This window comes from Hibiscus syriacus, unplaced genomic scaffold (genome assembly GCF_006381635.1).
Source record: "Hibiscus syriacus cultivar Baekdansim isolate YM2019G1 unplaced genomic scaffold, ASM638163v2 tig00000340_pilon, whole genome shotgun sequence".
Classification (NCBI taxonomy): Eukaryota; Viridiplantae; Streptophyta; class Magnoliopsida; order Malvales; family Malvaceae; genus Hibiscus; species Hibiscus syriacus.
In genome coordinates this window covers 5,008,193-5,027,350 of record NW_024061783.1, presented here as the reverse complement: position 1 = coordinate 5,027,350, position 19,158 = coordinate 5,008,193, and the positions used below count along the sequence as shown (strand labels likewise).

Here is a 19,158-nt window from a genome sequence, read left to right as displayed (position 1 = left end):
AGCCAATAGTACCTTGTCACTCCCCTTACAGGTTGACATGGACTTAACCGTTGCAATGCTGAAGCGCACTAAACTTGACCACCACCTACGATTAATGACTCTTGTCTGTGCCACCATATCAAAGCTATCACAAGTCCTATATTACGTTTCTGTAAAACTACTGAAGACAGTTCCAAAATAATCGAACTCCCTGTTCAAGATAAATGGTTAATGTTAAGAATTAGGTCAATTATTCAACAAGTTAGAATCTTGTCTGTGCTGAATAATGAATCTATACCTGCAAAGCAAAGGATGTCAGCTTCATCAACTTTTAGCGTTACTCGTTTCAACTTATCATCACGAGACTGGCCCAGTTTAAACATCCCCTGTATTATGGATGAATCATGTCAACCTCCCTTTCAATATTTGGTCCAGTTAGATATAGTTTATGCCTCTCGCGAAAGGTACCTTATGAGCTAAGTTCAAACCTTAAGAGTAGGTATACTTATGTTACCTGGTCTTTTAACACTCTGCACATGCTTGAAAATTCCGAAATTCCAACTGGTGGGATCAGTGCTGATTTGCAGATATGATTTATTTAGCTGTAGAAAAATACAAACTATGTCAATTAATCAACTACTCAGTGAATCAGCACATCACTGTCAAACATTAAGAAAAACACACCTCCCCAATAGTTGTATCCTTCTTCCCACCACGGAAATACTTCACGGCAGAGCAAAGTATAATCTGCAGGCAAACTTGACAGCATTAGATAAATTGAAGCAGCAGAGACATGACTATAAGATGAACTATTGGATTGCTGTATTCCTTATTGGCTCCAAGCTTACTTGTTGATGCTGAGGAAGAGACTGTATGGTGTCAATGATAGGTGATCTGAATGTATTCGATAATGCAAGTGCCATATGATCAATCCTCACCTGAAACAATCACCTCGTGTAAGCAACTGTAGGAGCAGTGACGGGGTAAGTACGATGTGTAAGACAGATGTAACAAGCTCAAGCTTGGAAACAATAACATTAAGCTGTTGGACACACTTACAATACTATTTCTTGTGATGGACGGATTTCAAGAGCAGGTAGAGTCTGTTGACTGATGAGCTCCCCCTCTACTGATGTCAAACTTGAATTACTTGCAGCTTCCCTTAATTCTGCTTCAAGAATTTCAACCGCACCTCCTGGAACAACTTAAGAGCATTAGCTAATAATTTAAAACACCTACTCTATTCAAAGCAAGGAGGGAGATAACATATACATATCTCACAAAAAATTAAATTCCTGTATCACAGTCAATTTTAATATCACTTCTAGGCCTAATTGGCTAAAACTGAACTATATAATACTTCAGATTATTGTTAAGTTCCGGTAAAACACTGACCTATATAATACATATCTCACAAGAAATTAAATTCCTGTATCAGCAGTCAATTTTAATATCACTTCTAGGCCTAATTGGCTAAAACTGAACTATAATACTTCAGATTATTGTTAAGTTCCGGTAAAACACTGACCTACAAACAGAAAGAGCTTTCCGCATATCTCCAGATGCAGCTGCAACTTTCTGTTAATTTCAAGCAATTAGCAATTGATAGATTGATTGAAGGTGTGAAGAGGTTTTCAAAAGAAGCCGTATAACTCACTGGCACAAAGTTCTAATGCTTGCTGATGGAATACGATGTATGGAAGTGCCTGTTAGAGTAGAAAGCCATTAAAATAATAGTGTCGAGACGTTTATTTGCCCGGCGAAAAAACAAATTTGTACACACAAGTGTAGCTGTCTCGAAAAAATATAAGTGTTTATCTTCTGACATAAGATAAAACACTAATTTGAAGAGTCACCACCAATCATATATCGAGGTGTGATTGGTCACCAAAATGTTATGTTATTTAATAAAATTCATAAAAATAATATTAAAATAACAAAAAATGGTCTGGTTACCAGAAATGGGTTTGGGAGTTGGTTACGTGTGAGGAAGGATTAACACCCCACAACGCCCAAAATTAGTACATTTGCTTATTAATTATATCTTTGCAGTAAACTAATAAATTTGTATTTAATTTAATCATAAATTATACAAATAAAAAAATATTACTGGAAATACCTAATATATTAGATATTGTAAATATAAATAATCCTTAGTTATTTATATTTAAAATATTAAAGCTTAGGGAATAGATTGTAAAATATCCAAATTGAAATATCATGAAATATAGTTACTATTAGTGCAATTTTACCTAAATATTAATACAGGACTAAATATAAATTATAAAATAATAAGGACTAAATTTTACCTAAATATTAATACAAGACTAAAATATAAATTATAAAAATAATAAGGACTAAATATGCAATTTTACCCTAAAATATATGTAAATATACAGTTAGAGACTAAAATGAAAGTAAATAAAATACGGAGAAACCAAATTAAAATGCGTAAAAACTTGATTCATGACCAAAATTGAAGGATTACAAAAAACAAATGGATCACGGACAAGGTTAAACCATTACTGAAATTACACAAACAATCCTCCCCAAAACGACACCGTTCGGGAGGGTATTTATAGCCCAAAATCGGCCCAAGGGCCATTTCTCTCATTTGGCTTCTCTCTCTTAAATAGAGAAGCTCTAACCTCTCTCTAGGATTCCCTCACCGGAGGGAATCCGTCCACCTATCGCCGTCGCCGACCACATCCACGGTGGTTGAAAATTACCCAAATACACCAAAATGCTTGCCGGTTTTCTCTCAACCCAGATCTGGCCCTTATTCTCCTAAAAGCCTTTAGATCGCCCTAGATCTAAATAAAACCGAAGCTTTTACCTCGGTTTGTAACAACGTCTCCGTGGCGCGTGGAGGCTCCAGCGATTAGGTAAGTCTTCTCTCTCTCTTTGCTCGTTATTTCTTTATTTCTTTCTCTCTCTCGTTTTTTGTTCCCCTTTTTCTTGTAGGATCGACGACCTTTTATAGGGCTTGGAAATCGACCGTAAATATGGCTTTTCGTCACTGGAGCTATGGTGGTGACTCACCCTAGATCGATGAGCTTTGCGACTGTCTTCCATCTTCTGGATCCTTTCGTTGAGGTGGTGGTGGTGTGACAGCGTTGGATTGAAGCACCTGGAGGCGGCGGCTGGAATAGATCCTAGGGTGTAATGATAGGGTTTCTACTGGATAATCTATGGACCGTTGGATCTCTCCAGATCCAACAGTGATGGTTGCTGGCGGCTACTAGAGAAAGATGATAAAACCTAGATGGATCTTGGGCTTTTTGGGCCTGAATCTGCTTTTGGGCCTTCTGGATCATCTGTTGGGCTCTTGGGTCTGGACTGGATCGGTTCTGGGCCTGATGCGAGTTGGACTTGTAAAACGGGCTTTCGGGTCTTGTAATTAGGCCTTCGGGTCTTGTAATAATTTAATACTATAATAATAATATAATATAATATGTAATATATAATAAAATGAGAACGGATGAAAATGACTGTCGACAGCCCCTCTTTACTCATTTTTGTGTTAACAAGGATAGAGGAAAGATAAAAAGATAAGAAATTTTCATCCAGTTGACTTCATACTTTGATGAGAAATCTGTTCCACTACTTTCATGGAGATCAATTTTAATATGATCTTGCTTTCACTACTCTCCATGAAGGTTGGGTTGTTCTACTTCACTACTCTCCCGTGAAGGTTGGAATTGTATTACTTCGCTACTCTTTCGTGAAGGCTGAGAATGATTTAACTTCAATACTTTCCGTGAAGGTTGAATTGCATTACTTCACACTCTCTTCCGTTAAGGATAGGAATGATTGACTTCATTACTCTTCCGTGAAGGCTGAATTGCATTACTTCACTACTCTTCCGTGAAGATTAAAATTGCATTACTTCACTACTCTTTCGTGAAGACTGAGAATGATTAACTTCACTACTCTTCCGTGAAGGCTGAGAATGATTGATTCTTACTCTTTCGTAAAGATTAGATTCGAGTTTTTGCTTTTGCTTCAGGTATTTAGATCAATTTTTGAAGATGTATCTGTTCTTATTCATTCAGAGAAGATTAGACTCGAAGTTGATTTGATTCGCTACTTTTCCAGGAGGACCAATCTCGTTGTTGACTTCTCTTCACAAGGAAGTCAAGGATTGACTCTACTAGGGAGTCAGAAATAACAAAGGTTTGACTTCTATTCACAAGGAAGTCAATGACTTAATCTATTGAGGAGTCAGAGAAAAAATGTTAACTCAAGGAATAAGATTGAGTTTCCTATAAAAATGTTCCCAAAAAGCTATACTGAAGATTTTTAGGAAACAAATCAAAGAGAGACAAAAAGTCATCCAAACATATTTGCATGTATATATGAAATGTTTGATGCAATGACATGTATTATGTATAAATGCATGTTTTCTTGATCTGTGAAGGGATGGTAGTAAAAGTGATCTTCATTTTTTCCTTGTTTACTTTAATGAACGTTTTCGCCAGTATTGAACTGTGTCAATTTCTTCTTGCCCCAACAAATTCTTTCCCTTGATAAGATTGTCTTTCCTTTCCTGAACTTGTGTAGAAATCCAATAAAGCTCCTATCTTTGAAATAAGAATCCACCCTCTTGGGAGAGCATCATCTGTTCTGATTTGACTCTTGAAACACATCACAATGAGTATTTATCCTAATTCCTTTCATGTCTCCACATCTAATCAGATCTCAAACAAGGTTATTTAGACCATATCATGTCGAGATGTTTAACAACAACCTATGTTTAATCTTAGTTGGTTGCACTAATTTCTTGTTGTTAAAATTCAAGTGCCCCTTCTTTGAAAGAAATCTTCATCATTTTTTATTTCTAAATCTTGGGGTTGAAGACAAACTTCATCTTGAGTAATAGGAATACCATAGGACCGCAATGGGTTCAACATCATAATCACTTATTCGTAAAACATTTGACAACACTCATTTCATGTGGCTTCTGCCCAAATTACTTCAACTAGTGAAACTCTTTGCATAGTGTTCAGAGCTTTGTATGACATCATAAAGACACTAAAGAACAAAGCTCGTTGGGAATACAAGTGGGATTCTTTGACTTGTCAGCTCAATGTAGGTGAAATCACCAGAATAATACAACCATATGATGAATAAATGATCATATATGGTTAGTTCCATTGTCACTATTTCCATTTTCATTCTTCATACCTTTCTATTTCATTGGAAACATTTTTTCAAATCAATGATCTTTATGAATGATGATAGTCCTTAAGCATACCCAACAATTGCTGATATGAATGTTTAAAAATGCACTCAACATTTTCATACTGATGTGATCGTTCAAAATACCCTTCTTGGATCATTTTTGTCTAAAATAGGCCTTCAAAATGCCCCAACATTCTATTATGGTTGACATGGGCTTCCAGTATATCCCCAACATTTCTTCTGTTTATTTAATATGTCCCAACATTCTAAGTTGTAAGGTTCACTCTCAATGTCTGTTTGATTTGAATCTCGTGATCCACGAGATCTAACTTTGATAATGCCCCATCATGGGTACTCGTGTCTCTATTCGTGCCAAAATCTCTTAATCTTGAATGCCCTCATTCTAGTGCTACTAAACAACAATATTATTAAGTAACTTGAGGGATTCTTTTCCTTTTTCTTGACTGGTTACATTATTTCCTTTTTGCTATGCACTGAGATATGTTCCCCTCTTGAATAGGGTAATCCTTTTTGATGGGTTATCACAAAAGGAATGTTATAAGTTTAATTCTCCAGACTTTTTGGTTTCTCGGACCACTTGCTTCAAAGAATGTGAAATGCTTTATCATTTAGCTCATTGTCTTTCTTCCTTCCGTAGGGGTATAATGAGCATCAACTGCTTTAAAAGTTTTTTCATTTGAGACTGTCCTGTTTGAAAATGTTTTTCCTCATTTCTTTATCAAAGAATGAAAGAATTTTGTAAAAGATTGCCTCTTACAGTTTCACAATAGAATCAAATCATAAGCATGAATTCAAAAAATATCAAAAGAATCAACAACTCTTTAATGTTTAAGAGACATAATTCTTTGACAAGTATCAAGATTTATGGGTTAGTTTCAGGTTGACTTTCCTATTTCTATGGTTACATATTTAAGATGTCACTCTTCTCTCACTCTTATGAACATTGCCACATGCCTCACTTTCTTGACTTGGTATTTTAACCGGATGTAGACAAAATGCACTAGCATAGCCAGTTACTAGACTTTCTAGAATACCTCTATTTCGGTTCTCTAAAATCTTCCATGTAGACTCCTTTAACCAAGGTAGTGCAAAAATATCGGTCTAAAAATGAAATTTCTGTGTGCACGTGTGTGAAGTTGACTATAACAGGTGTTTCTCAATTCCCTTACAACAACTTCTTATACAGTAACCTTTTGCCATTTTGGCTAGCTGAATTTAACTTTATTGAAACTTGCCTTTATTGGGCTAGCTGAAGGGTTTATCTCATCATAAGTCTTCGACTTGACAATCACAGTGGAGCAATACTTGAACAATATCATGTTTTGAACATAATCTATTCATAAAGTTGGGGTTTTTGAGTTTCCTCTAAAACCAATTGCCTTAGTGGAATAGCTATGCTTTATTGAATATACATGGGTATATGGCTCCGACTTCTTAAGCTGTTAAGAAGAACCTGTTATAGTCTATGTGTTTGTTGAAAGTCAAAAAATCTCATCGTTAGAGTTCAATTCCCAAGCAACTGGCATCTAACGTCATCAATAGAAAGTAGTCTAGCAATGTTACACAAAAGATGCCCCATGTTGTCTGCTCCTATATGTAAATACCAAGTCATTTTTTCCTAATTCATTGCAATAGAGAAGGCTTTCTCATATTTGTAGGGTGGCATGGTGTTTGGTGTATTTCTTCTAAGGTAAGGTCAAGGTCCTTGTTTTACCAGTTTTCAATCTTGATACTTTGTCAAAGATTTGTATAACTCTAATCATAAAGAGTTTTTAATCCAGTAATATTCAAAGAACTGCAAGATTTTATTCAATGCTCATAACCTTAAAAGCAATATAAATTTATTTATTACAAAAAAGAAAGAGAAAGGAACAAACACTTCAAACAAGATGCTTAAAATGAAAGGTATTATAATGGTAGATAACAACTTCTACTTATTTATCTAACTGCCTCATTACTCTTAGAATGTTAGGTGTGTAATCGGACCAGGATCTTTGTTGCATTTACCCCCATTTCTTAATCATTCCTTGGGTAACATCTCTGAACAAACCTTCATATGCACAAATCTCTACTTCTTAACACTTTTTGATCAAATCCCATCATTATCTTTTCCTTCCCCGACTGGAAATTAGGCTCAAGTTTAGTTCCAAAAAATTTTCTTTGGTGATGATAGTTGTGTCCTGGTTCTAGACGCTCATCGCGGCTACAATCGGGTATTATTCAGCAGACTCTAAATTACCCCCTACCTCACTTGTTTTCAAAAAATATGATGGTGTTGAGGTGTCTTCAGGGTTGCATCCGCCCCATTTCTTCTCATATAGGCCAGTCTCGAATTACCACTTCTTCTTAATTTTGCCTTTTTTCTTTTCAATACATCTATTGTATGAACTTCACTTGCGTTGACCTTATTTGCTTCATTGTGGGGGTTGAATCCTAATTGTCTGACCCAAATGGATTGACTGTTAACATCTACTTCTATGATTCTATGAACTAAAAGGTCTCGAACTCGTCGTTTGAAGTTACCACAATTCTCAATGGAGTGTCCTCGGATTCCAGCATGATATTCACAAGAGATTTTCTCATTATACCAACTCGAGTAAGGAAGAAACAATGGTTTAGCCAGACATGGGGTAATAAGTTGGGCTTTGAGTAACTCGGGGTATAACTTGCTGTACGAGATTGAAGTAAACTTGGGTAGAATCTCTTTTGACATTACTGTCTCGTTACAATTGTTTACTTTTCTTTCTTGAAGACATTGTGACTGATGACCAAAATGTTTACTTTGAATGTTTGACTCTTGACCAACATCATGAGAGAGATGGTGATTTGAAGATCTCTTTTCCTCGACCAGTTTTGAGCTTCTGATGAGTTTAGGTTTTCTATTTTCAAAACATAACAACCATTCTGCAATAAGATTTTGGACCTTTAATCTTAGAATTATACAATTTTCCGTAGAGTGGCTAAAATCTCCAGAATGATAATTGCATGAATTTTTGACATCTTGGCACTCTGAACGCAAATAAGTAATAGGAGGAATGAGTGTTACAAGATTATTTTCAAAGAGAAAGGGTAACAATTCTGAATATGAAATAGGAATTGGAATAAGATGTGTCATATATTTTTTCCTTTTTGCTCTTTTTAGCATTCTTCAATGGTATTTGGTCCTCTTCCATGCTTCTTTTCTTTGACGCCAACTCAACTGTATTAAAGGTTTCACCCTTAATTTATGTTTTTTCCAATTTGATTTCTGTCGCATTTTCTGAGATCATACCCAATTTTTGGAGCTGTATTGGATTTCCACGTTCTTCTAAAAGTTCCTTATCATTTATCTTCCTTACCTTTGTTACACACCATCGTTTATAATTTCATCCAAATCCTTTGTAACTGGATCCTCTAAGGGTTTTCTCCATGAATCACGATATTCACCATGTCCATTAATTTGATCATTTGTTCTCTTGACTCATTCTGGAACTTTTCTGCTTGATCAATCATCTCTTGTTGAGTTTTTACAAGTTGCTTTTGGATTTTCTCAATACTACCCACTCGTGCTGATATTTCATTCACAGCTTCAAATCTTTTATCGATATGCCCCAGGAACTTCTGTCATATCATCTTTCACAGATTACTCCCATGTTTTCATGATTGACACATGTTATGCTTGTTATACAATAACTGTGAATGTAAATGCAAAAAATGCATAAATACAAAAATTATAATGCAAATTATGCAACACAAAAGGGTGTCATTCAAGAATGATCATCTTAAAACAGCTTTCATTGAACACAAAAGGTTTTTAGTACATCCAAAATAACTTTACATATAAGGGATAACTTTTCCTCCTAACTTCTCTATCTCCTTAAAAAGCCAAGTTAATTTCCATTCATGATCAAGAGTTGAGTTGTCAATCTGCTTCAATTCCCTTGTAAAGTCAGCCAAGTCTATCAGCTTGTGGGCCACATTGCTTGCATAGACAACAACTTCCTTCATGTCATTATCTTTTTCCTAAATCTTACATGCCATCTCTCGGAGTTGTAGACAATATTGTTCATTTTCCTTTATAAAAGAGCCTTTGTGTTCAAGAAGTTCTTGTACAAGATCTCCATAATCATTTACCATTTTCATCAATGTGTGGTTTTGGGCTCTATTGGCTTTTAATTCAGCATCAATCTTAAACTGGCAAAACTGATATGAAGCTTCCACATTATCTATAGTCTTCTTCATTATATGATTTTCAGCTTGACATTTTCCCAAATTGATGATGGTTGTATTGCGCATTTCTTCTGCAATCTGTAAGTCATAAGAGAATTTCTTTACTTGATCTTCATGTATCTTTTCATTATTTCTCCATTGCTCAACATCATTTTTCAGTTTACTGATCCCTGTTGTCCATTCTTCCGGGGTATTTCCTATGCCATCATTTTCAAAGGCTTGAATGACCATTCAAAAATCATTACGCATGGCTTCTACCTCTGTGTTCAATTTCTTGTTTTCATTCTTCCAAAAACGGGTTTGAGCTTCATAAAAACTTTCTTCTTTCTGAATGATTCTATTGATACTCTTACCGTAGAATACTTTTGGTACAAATCTAACAGGATCTTTAGGTACATAGCTTTCCACTTTTAGAGTTTCCTCAAGATACCAGTCCTTGGTTGCGTTATAATTTATTTGATAATGAAACCCTTTATCCATAATGAAAACCTTTGATTTCGATGATCACTCTTGAATCAACACTCTTGATTATACTATGATTATGCAATGCAAACAAAAGAAATCAATATAAACAATGTAGAGGAAAATAAAATGTATTTACATAATATATAAAAATAAAAAAAATGGTTAGTACCAATTAATGGAAAGGAAAAATTTTATCCATCATGGTATCTATACATTTATGCTTTCTAGTTCCATGCTTCGTTCAGAAAAAAATAAACCTAACCACATGATTTTAGTTCGCATGCATTTATTTAGAAAATAAAGTAATACTAAGTAAATTAAAAGACTCAACATGCTTTTCCTTGGGTGTTAACCTTACAAGACTCATTTGGGTTAGGCTCCGCCTAGATTCAAGTTCTAGGTTTACTACATGCTGAGTTATGACTCTAAGGTAAAAAGGATCAACGAATTGTCCTTTGTTGGTGCCCCCTTGGACTGCCAAGCCCTCAATTCTGGTCCATTACAGACTTTCGGATCGAGTTCAATTTGAAGGAACACACTTCCTTATGTCTATACGGAGGTCAAAACCACACGAGGAACATAAGGTGTGAGCTCAAGGAATGGTCCCCTATCCCATACGGAGGTGAAAACCACACGAGAGAATATTTTCTCATTCAAGCTAAATAGGATAAGAGCGGGGTTTTAGCTCATGTCATGAAATGCAGTGCACAGTGTGTGAGGAAAAACATAAAAAGAAAAACAATATACACCCTACTAATTTATTTTAAAGACCCTAATTAAATCTGAAAACATAAAAAACAAGTTAGTACAACTATTTATACAAAAATGGTTATTAAAACAATCAAGAGAAAAAACTAAATTAAAACAAATTTATAATTTAATTGCAAAGACAATTAATTAATAAACTGGTGGCTTGACTCTATTTTCCTGACAAAAAAACAAATTTGTACATACAAGTGTAGCTGTCTCGAAAAAATATAAGTGTTTATCTTCTGACATAAGATAAAACACTAATTTGAAGAGTCGCCACCAATCATTTATCGAGGTGTGATTGGTCACCAAAATGTTATGTTATTTTAATAAAATTCATAAGAATAATATTAAAATAACACAAAAATGGTATGCTTACCAGAAAATGAGTTTGGGAGTCGGTTACGTGTGGGGAAGGATTAACACCCCCACAACGCCCAAAATTGGTACATTTGCTTATTAACTAATTTATTTGCACTAAACTAATAAATTTGTATTTAATTTAATCATTAAATTATGCAAATAAAAAATATTATTGTAAATACCTAATATATTATATATTGTAAATATAAATAATCCTTTAGTTATTTAAAATATTTAAAATATTAAAGCTTAGGGAATAGATTGTAAAATATCCAAATTGAAATATCATGAAATATAGGTACTATTAGTGCAATTTTACCTAAATATTAATACAGGATTGAAATATAAATTATAAAAGTAATAGGGACTAAATATATTTTACCTTAAAATATATGTAAATATAATTAGAGACTAAAATAAAAGTAAATAAAATGCGAGAACCAAATTAAAATGCATGAAAACATGATTTGGTGACTAAAATTGAAGGATTACAAAAACAGAGGGACCACAGACAAGGTTAAACTATTACTGAAATTACACAAACAATCCATCCCGAAAACGACGCCATTCGGGGAGGATATTTATAGCCCAAAACCGGCCCAAGAGGGCCATTTCTCTCATTTGGCTCTAACCTCTCTCTAGGATTCTCTTACCGGAGGGAATCCGGCCGGTCACCTATCACCGTCGCCGTCCGTCATCGCCAGTGGCCGAAAATTACCTAAATACACCAAAATGCTTACCGATTTTCTCTCAACTCATATATGGCCCTTATTCTTCATACAAAGCCTTTAAATCACCCTATATCTAAATAAAACCGAAGCTTTTACCTCGGTTGTAACAACGTCTCCGATGGCACGTGGAGGCTCCGGAGGTTAGTTAAGTCTTATCTCCTCACTCGTTGCTCGTTATTTATTTGTTTCTTTGTCTCTCTCTCTTTGTTTTTTGTTACCCTGTTTTACTTGCAGGATCGACGACCTTTTATAGGGCTTGGAAATCGACTGTAATGATGGCTTTTCGGTGAGTCACCGGAGCTACGGTGGTAACTCACCCTAGATCGATTAACTGTGCGGCTGTCTTCCATCTTCTGGATCCTTCCGTTGAGGCGGTGGTGGTGTGACAGTGTTGGATTAGAGCACCTGGAGGTGCAGCCGGAATAGACCCTAGGGTGTAATGAAACCCTAGGGTTTCTGCTGGATGATCTGTGGACTGTTAGATCTCTCTAGATCTAATGGTGATGGTTGCTGGCGGCTACTTGAGAAGATGATGAAACCCTAGATGGGTCTCTGGCTTTTCAGGCCTGAATCTACTTTTGGGCCTCCTGGATCATCTGTTGGGCTCCTGGGTCATCTGTTGGGCTCCTGAGTCATCTGTTGGGCTCCTGAGTCTGGACTGGATCGGTTCTGGGCCTGGTGCGGGTTGGACTGGATCGGTTCTGGTCCTGGTGCGGGTTGGACTGGATCGGTTATGGGCGTGGTGCGGGTTAGACTAGTAAAACGGGCTTTCGGGTCTTGTCCTTTGGGTCTTGTAATAATTTAATAATAATAATACTAATACTACCACTAATAATATAATATATAATAAAACGAGAACGGACGAAAGTGACTGTTGACAGTTTGAGCAAGCGTCACAAATCAAACTCCAAGTAATTAAGAACCAGGAGTGAAAGTGGGACTAGTAATTACCAAGAGACTCTCCTGAAGCATTGAAAGGATTTGATCTTTAGAATAAGCACGGAAGGTTACCACCGTACGCTTGCCTAACATAGAGAAGTGGTAGTTTAATAAATTAGAATCACATCCAGAACAGCTAAGTATCCAATATTGCATCATTGCAAGTAGCTACTAATATATAAGGGACTAGAAAGCAATCGTTGAGGTTAATATCAGCAAAGCAATAAAATAACAGTAACAATTTAGAAGTAACCCCATAACCCCAGACCAGTAAATATAAGACCATACTCTAGATGCTTTCATTCTTAGCTCTGGTTCTTAGGAGGGATAACTAGGAAGAAGCCAGATGACAATTCACAATTTATAGTTGAACAAATAAGGACAAGCTAAAGTTATAGCTACTTCAGAAGAAAGGATAACTTCAAGAAAATAAAATTTCTATCATATAATCAAACTTTATATCAGTGTCAGCCAAAGTAATTAAAGTAAAGAACTCACAGTTCAATGATTTGAGTCTTGGAAGAAACCTATCAGCTAGATCAATGGAATTTGCTATTCCTGCAGCAAATAAATAAAAATAAAATCTTGAATGAATGTCGGCATGAATCAAGACAAGCGACATAGAAATAAGCATCTTCATAATGCATAGTTGGAATGAATGTAACCTATCAATATACATCTTGAGAAGGGAAAAGTTGTAAACATGAAAAGATCATGAAGTACTGCCCTATCCCTTGTAATCAAATAATCCAATTCATCAGCAATAATTAACCTGCAAAAAATAAAGGGGGAATTAAAATGCTTCATTCCAGAAAGGGCATTTTTCTCACATCATCTTTGAGTCCGATGGCACCTGCTCGTTAGAATACAGGTTTTGTAGATGTTGTAACGGTGATGTTGAGCCTGTAATTTTCTTCTTTGATTGGTGCATCCCAAGAATCTGCCAAGACAATCATCAGGCAAGAAAGCTTTAAATATTGTTAAGGTCTTGAAACAATACCTTACTAAAAATCACAGATGTATTTGCTAAAGAAGTGCAACTCAATGCTAATATTTCAGGTGGCTGCAAACCTTCCTGTTACAAAAAGGAATAACTGAAAATGATAACTCACTTCAATAATAATTCAAGGTAGAAGAGGCTATATACAATGAGCTTACCATTTTTGCCCAATCAATAACTCGCTGTTTTACTTTCTCCATTGATAAAAATTTCCCGGTCCCCGGACAGCCACATACATACAAGCTCCCAGCTTTCTCGTGTTCGACACATGGCTTGCAAAATCCAAAACCCTTTTTTGCTCATCTTCACGGCACACAACAGTTGATGGAGCTGTTGAAACATGTAGAGCTTCCTTCACAGCCCTCATTTGCTCAACATCTTGAAATAAAGTAAAGAAAAACTAATTCAATATTATTCATTGATTGCTCAAAATTAAAAAGGCACATTGGGGGAAAAGTAGCTACAAAGTTACCTCTCGGAGTCCAGCATTTTTTTCACCGGTTTTACGCTCAGATCTTCCTTAATTTGCTGTTAATACATGAAGGTAAAGAATATGAGCAATCTTTTAAACCTTGTCCAGTGCTTTTCGAGAACACGGATTTCATCAAACACTAGAAAGGAACGAAGCCATAAATAACTAGTTCTTATTTCAGTTCTTATATTAGCAATCTTTCTCGCATTTATAGCTTGTTGATTCCGGTTTTGGAATTGGGACAAGAGCTGACTTGGGCATGTAACAATGCTAAAGGATTGTGAGAAAAAGTATCACATAAAACATGAACGTACTACTATTATTCTTCATTGGGAATAAGCTTTTTGCACTCACACAATTTCTCATCTTATTTTGTATGATATGTAATGCATACATGTGATAAAAGTATTCCATTGATCATATCAATTATATATTTAGTTTACATAAATAATTCATGATAATAAAAATAAACAAGATTTGTATGTTATATGAGACAGATTATTTTATTGTTAAATCTATTTAATGTAATAGATATTGATGGATACCTTGCAAATTTTAATGAATAAGATTTCTTGATGACCAAGTAATATATTATAAATATATATTTTTTGAATTTAAGTAAATATTATCTTATTTTTTGTGTACAACCTAGAGACCAGGAGACGGTAGATTAATGGATCTCAACCGTTCCTTGACGGCTCCGAATTGATGAACAGCTTGATATTACATGCAAAAGGAGGGTTTGAGATTTTAGAAACTAAAGAGAGAAGAGTAGAAAACTCATTACTTGACGAGAAAGCATAAAGAAAAAAAGGGATCAAATTAATTGTTCTCTCTCTGTATATTATAAATAAGCTGTTGTTTTTATACCCCTTTTTTCAGTTACGACTCAATAACGTACTTCCGTTGTAAGGGTATCAAGTGTTCCCCCCCCCCATACTTTTGGGGTCTCCGATGGCGGCAATCGGTGTTTTAGAAGACAGAGGCTCCGTTTGGAGGAAACGGAAACGTATGAGAATTTCTGAAAGAAAGAAATTTGATATTAACGAAAAAGTTGAGGTAATGCGGCTATTCCCATTATCGTTATTTTTTTTTCTTCAGATTCTGGGTTGTAATTTTCTTGGGTCTCATAGAGTTTGCTTATTGTCGGGTTTTTTTTATTGATTTTTTTTTTGGAATGGTAGAATTGGGATGTATTCGGTTTTCTCTATTGATGAAAGTTTCGGATTCTTTTAATCTGTGTTATTAGAGCAGCATTCTGCTGTTTAATTGTTTATCTCATTGATAATGCGCGCATAAGCGTGGCTTAGTGTCTGTTTGGTTGCCATGCAATGTTCATTAGCATATTGTTTCAGATTTGAGAATTCTCGAGTCCTTGTTTTGATCATTTAAATTTTGAATATGAATATCTAATTGTTTCAGAATATGAATATTGTTTTGATCATTTAAATTTCGAATATGAATTTGAATTTTGTAGGTGAGGAGTGTTGAAGAAGGGTTTCAGGGTTCATGGCATCAAGGAACTGTTATTTCATGGGATAAGCGAGGGTGTCACGTAAAGTATGATCATTTTCTTCTTGATGATGGTTCTGATAGGCTTGTCGACATCGTGACTGTTTCTCCTGTAATGAATGTATTTTCTTGTCCGTGTGAGACTCGCCATAACTGTCGGGCAACTATGAGGAAATTGCCACCTAAACTAGAGTTCTGCAAATGGAATCTTTCCTACGGGCTCTGCATTGATGTATGGTATAACGATGCTTGGTGGGAAGGTGTGATTTTGGACCATGAATATGATTCAGAGAAGAGGAGAGTTTTCTTCCCTGATTTGGGTGATGAAATGACTGCTGAAATCGACAAGTTAAGGATTACTCAAGATTGGAATGACTTCAAAGAGGAGTGGCAGCAACGTGGAACCTGGTTGTTTCTTGAGTTGATTGAACAATATGGGCAAGAGTGGTTTCTTTCTGTCTCTGTGAAACAATTTTGGTATGATTTACGGGAGAAAGAGGATTTTCACAATGTTAGAGAGTGGACATTTTCTTGTGAATCTTTGTGGAAAGAGTTGGTCCTGGAAGTAATAAAAGATAACCATAAAATCACTGTGGATCATTTGGTCAAGGTATTAGGCCTTCCTGGTTCCTCCCAACCAGAATCAGAATCGCAAGAGGAGCTTGATATACCAGATGCAGATGTTAGTATGGGTACTGATGCAAATTTAGGTGACACTTTTGTTCTTGTTAAGAATCAAGTTAACATTACTTTGTTGAGTCCAGACACAGCTATAATTCCGCCGAGTCAAAACAAACCTAGTTCTGGTCAGTTGATGCACGTTTTCAAGGATGGTAACAATGTTTTGGCCAAACCTAACGAACCCTGTGTTGATAATTCTGTCTGTAGTTTACCTGAGGCTTTGATGGTCTCACCTTCTGTTGCAGATGGAATTTCCTGCATCTGTTCTGTAACTAGCAATGAAGAATTTTCTGGAACTGATACAGATATGGCTGAAAGGAGGGCTAAACATGCAGGGCTCAATGTAACTGCAACATGGATGCCTGCGGACACTGAGCTTGTTTCTAAAGCAGAGTCATGTCCTGATGCCATTGCCAAATACATTCATGCTGGTAAGAAACCCAATAATTCTCTGTTAACTAATGTTAGGAAGCATCTTCTATATCAGGGATGGAAAATGGAGTCTAAGCAAGATGGAAAACTTATCAGATGGCGATACGTCTCACCTACTGGGCACCTTTATTACTCTCTTTATCAGATCTGTTTAGATCTGACCGATCACTCAAGAAAGCATATTTGTTCAAACACCAAAGATGTTGAACCAAACATCAACCATCTATGCGATATTGAACCAAACATCAGGCGACTTTTTGTTGAACCAGAATATTGCCCTGAAGCTGTTTTGGACTGGTCTAAGGCTGAATTGGATGAGATTCGCAGATGCAAGAGAAGTCATATGACAGTAAAGGCAAAAAAGCATCTCTCATGGTTGGGTTGGGTGGTTCACTATGCTTCCAGTAATGGAAGGCTCTATTTGTGCTACACTTCACCAAGAGGAAGGACGTACCAGTCACTTCGGGAAGCCTGCAAAAACTGTATAAAAGAAGGTGTAGTTTCTCAAACTGATGCTACTCCTAAACCAGTGGAAAAGATTAATGCTGTTGAGGAGATTGAATGTCAGTTAGCAAGTGAAAAGCTTTCTTCTGCGCTTGCAATTGTGGATATCCAGAGAAGCTCAATGCCATCAAATACTGAATCTGGAAACTGGTCCAAGAAGTATTATTCAAGATTTGAGAGAAGAAATGTTGTTGAGAAAAGTAGAGTCAGTCAGAGAACTCAAAAGCCTAAAAGGAAGAGAAGGGATAGTTCATCATTTCTTGCATTTGACTTAAAAAAAGGCCGAGCTGACTTACCTGTTAAATACACTAGCATCTCAAGATTGAAAGGTGAAAAGCCACCTGCGACATTGGTCAAACTAAGAGAGAATCTTAAAGGTAGTCAACATAACCGTGTGCTACGATCAACCAAAAGAGTGCAGCAGATTGTAACTCCTAGTTCACTGCATCAAAATCCACGAACTGCGCTGTCTTGGTTAATAGATAAAAAATATTGTTTTGCCACGGTCAAAAGTACATTACTGGAGGAAGGGACAGAGGTTAAAAGCAGAAGGGAGGATAACTCGTAATGGAATTATGTGCAAATGTTGTGGCAAGGTATACACTCTTGGTGGTTTCGTAGCACATGGTGGCGGTGACAACCACAGACCAGCTGCCAAGATATTCTTGGAAGATGGAAGGTCTCTATTGGACTGCCAGATGCAAGTAATAGAAAACAGTAGAGTGAAGTTTGGAAAAAAGATGAATTCCCAGTTGACACGCAATCGCCGAATGGACAAGAATGATGACATTTGTTCTGTTTGTCAATATGGGGGTGAACTAATTTTATGTGATCAATGTCCATCCTCATTCCATAAAAACTGCCTTGGTTTAAAGGTATCACTTTTGTTTTTATTATCAGTTCATTCTCATTGTAATATGCTTTTATTCCATTCTCTTAAATCCTACAGATCTTTGATTTCGTGTTTTGAAATTGTCTGTCAGACTGTTCCAGATGGTGATTGGTTCTGTCCATCATGTTGCTGTGGGATTTGTGGTCAACACAATCTTAAAGATGGTGCAAATATGGTGGATGACAGACTTTTCATGTGTGCTCAGTGTTCGCATAAATGTAGGTTAATTCTGTATTTGTTGATAACTCAAAGTCCATTAGTTTATTTATAATTTTTTTTGTGGATTTGATGCAGATCATGTTGGCTGCATAAGCAGTGCACGGGCAGATAGGTTGGGAATATGTGCAAAAGAAAATTGGTTTTGCAGCAAAAAGTGTGAAGAAGTACTTTCAATCAGCTTTATTTTTTTAATTTGTGTAGTGCATCTTCGAGTGATGGCTACTGCTATTTCTTTCTTTCTTGGGGCACAAGTTATTTCTCGTCTTCAGTAACTTTTTGAGTTCTTACAATTGTTTTTTCGTTGCAGATATCTTTGGGCCTTAGTGAGCTTTTAGGGAGACCAATTCCTATTGGATCAGACAATCTAACATGGACATTAATTAAATCCGTGCAGCCAGAGAGTCATGATCTTGATCCTTCAGATAATGAAACCATGGTTGAGAATTATTACAAACTTAGCAATTCGCTTGAAGTGATGCATGAGTGTTTTGAGACTGTCAAAGACTCTCGCACTGGCAGAGATCTTGTTGCCGATATTATATTCAGTAGAAGGTGTCTTATTCTTCTGCAAATCATTGCTTTAAACTTTGCATTCATTTGCAAGTCACATTTTTATGTGGTTAAACTTGAGTGTTTTAAATTTATGGCTGGAGTGACTCGTAATAACAAACAGTGGAGTATGATGTCTATGTCGGCACCCAAGGGGAGCAAAATTATCTCCTCTGTGTGATTCGTTTGATAGTTTGAATTAGCTAATTTTAAAGATTTCTATTAAATTAACTGCATTTAATCTTTCTTACAGCTA

General features: G+C 36.0%; 1 pseudogene; it reads right to left on the bottom strand.

Moving 5' to 3' along the window:
• Positions 1–68: 68 nt before the first annotated feature.
• Positions 69–14,132, bottom strand: LOC120199387 (annotated as a pseudogene).
• Positions 14,133–19,158: the final 5,026 nt, after the last annotated feature.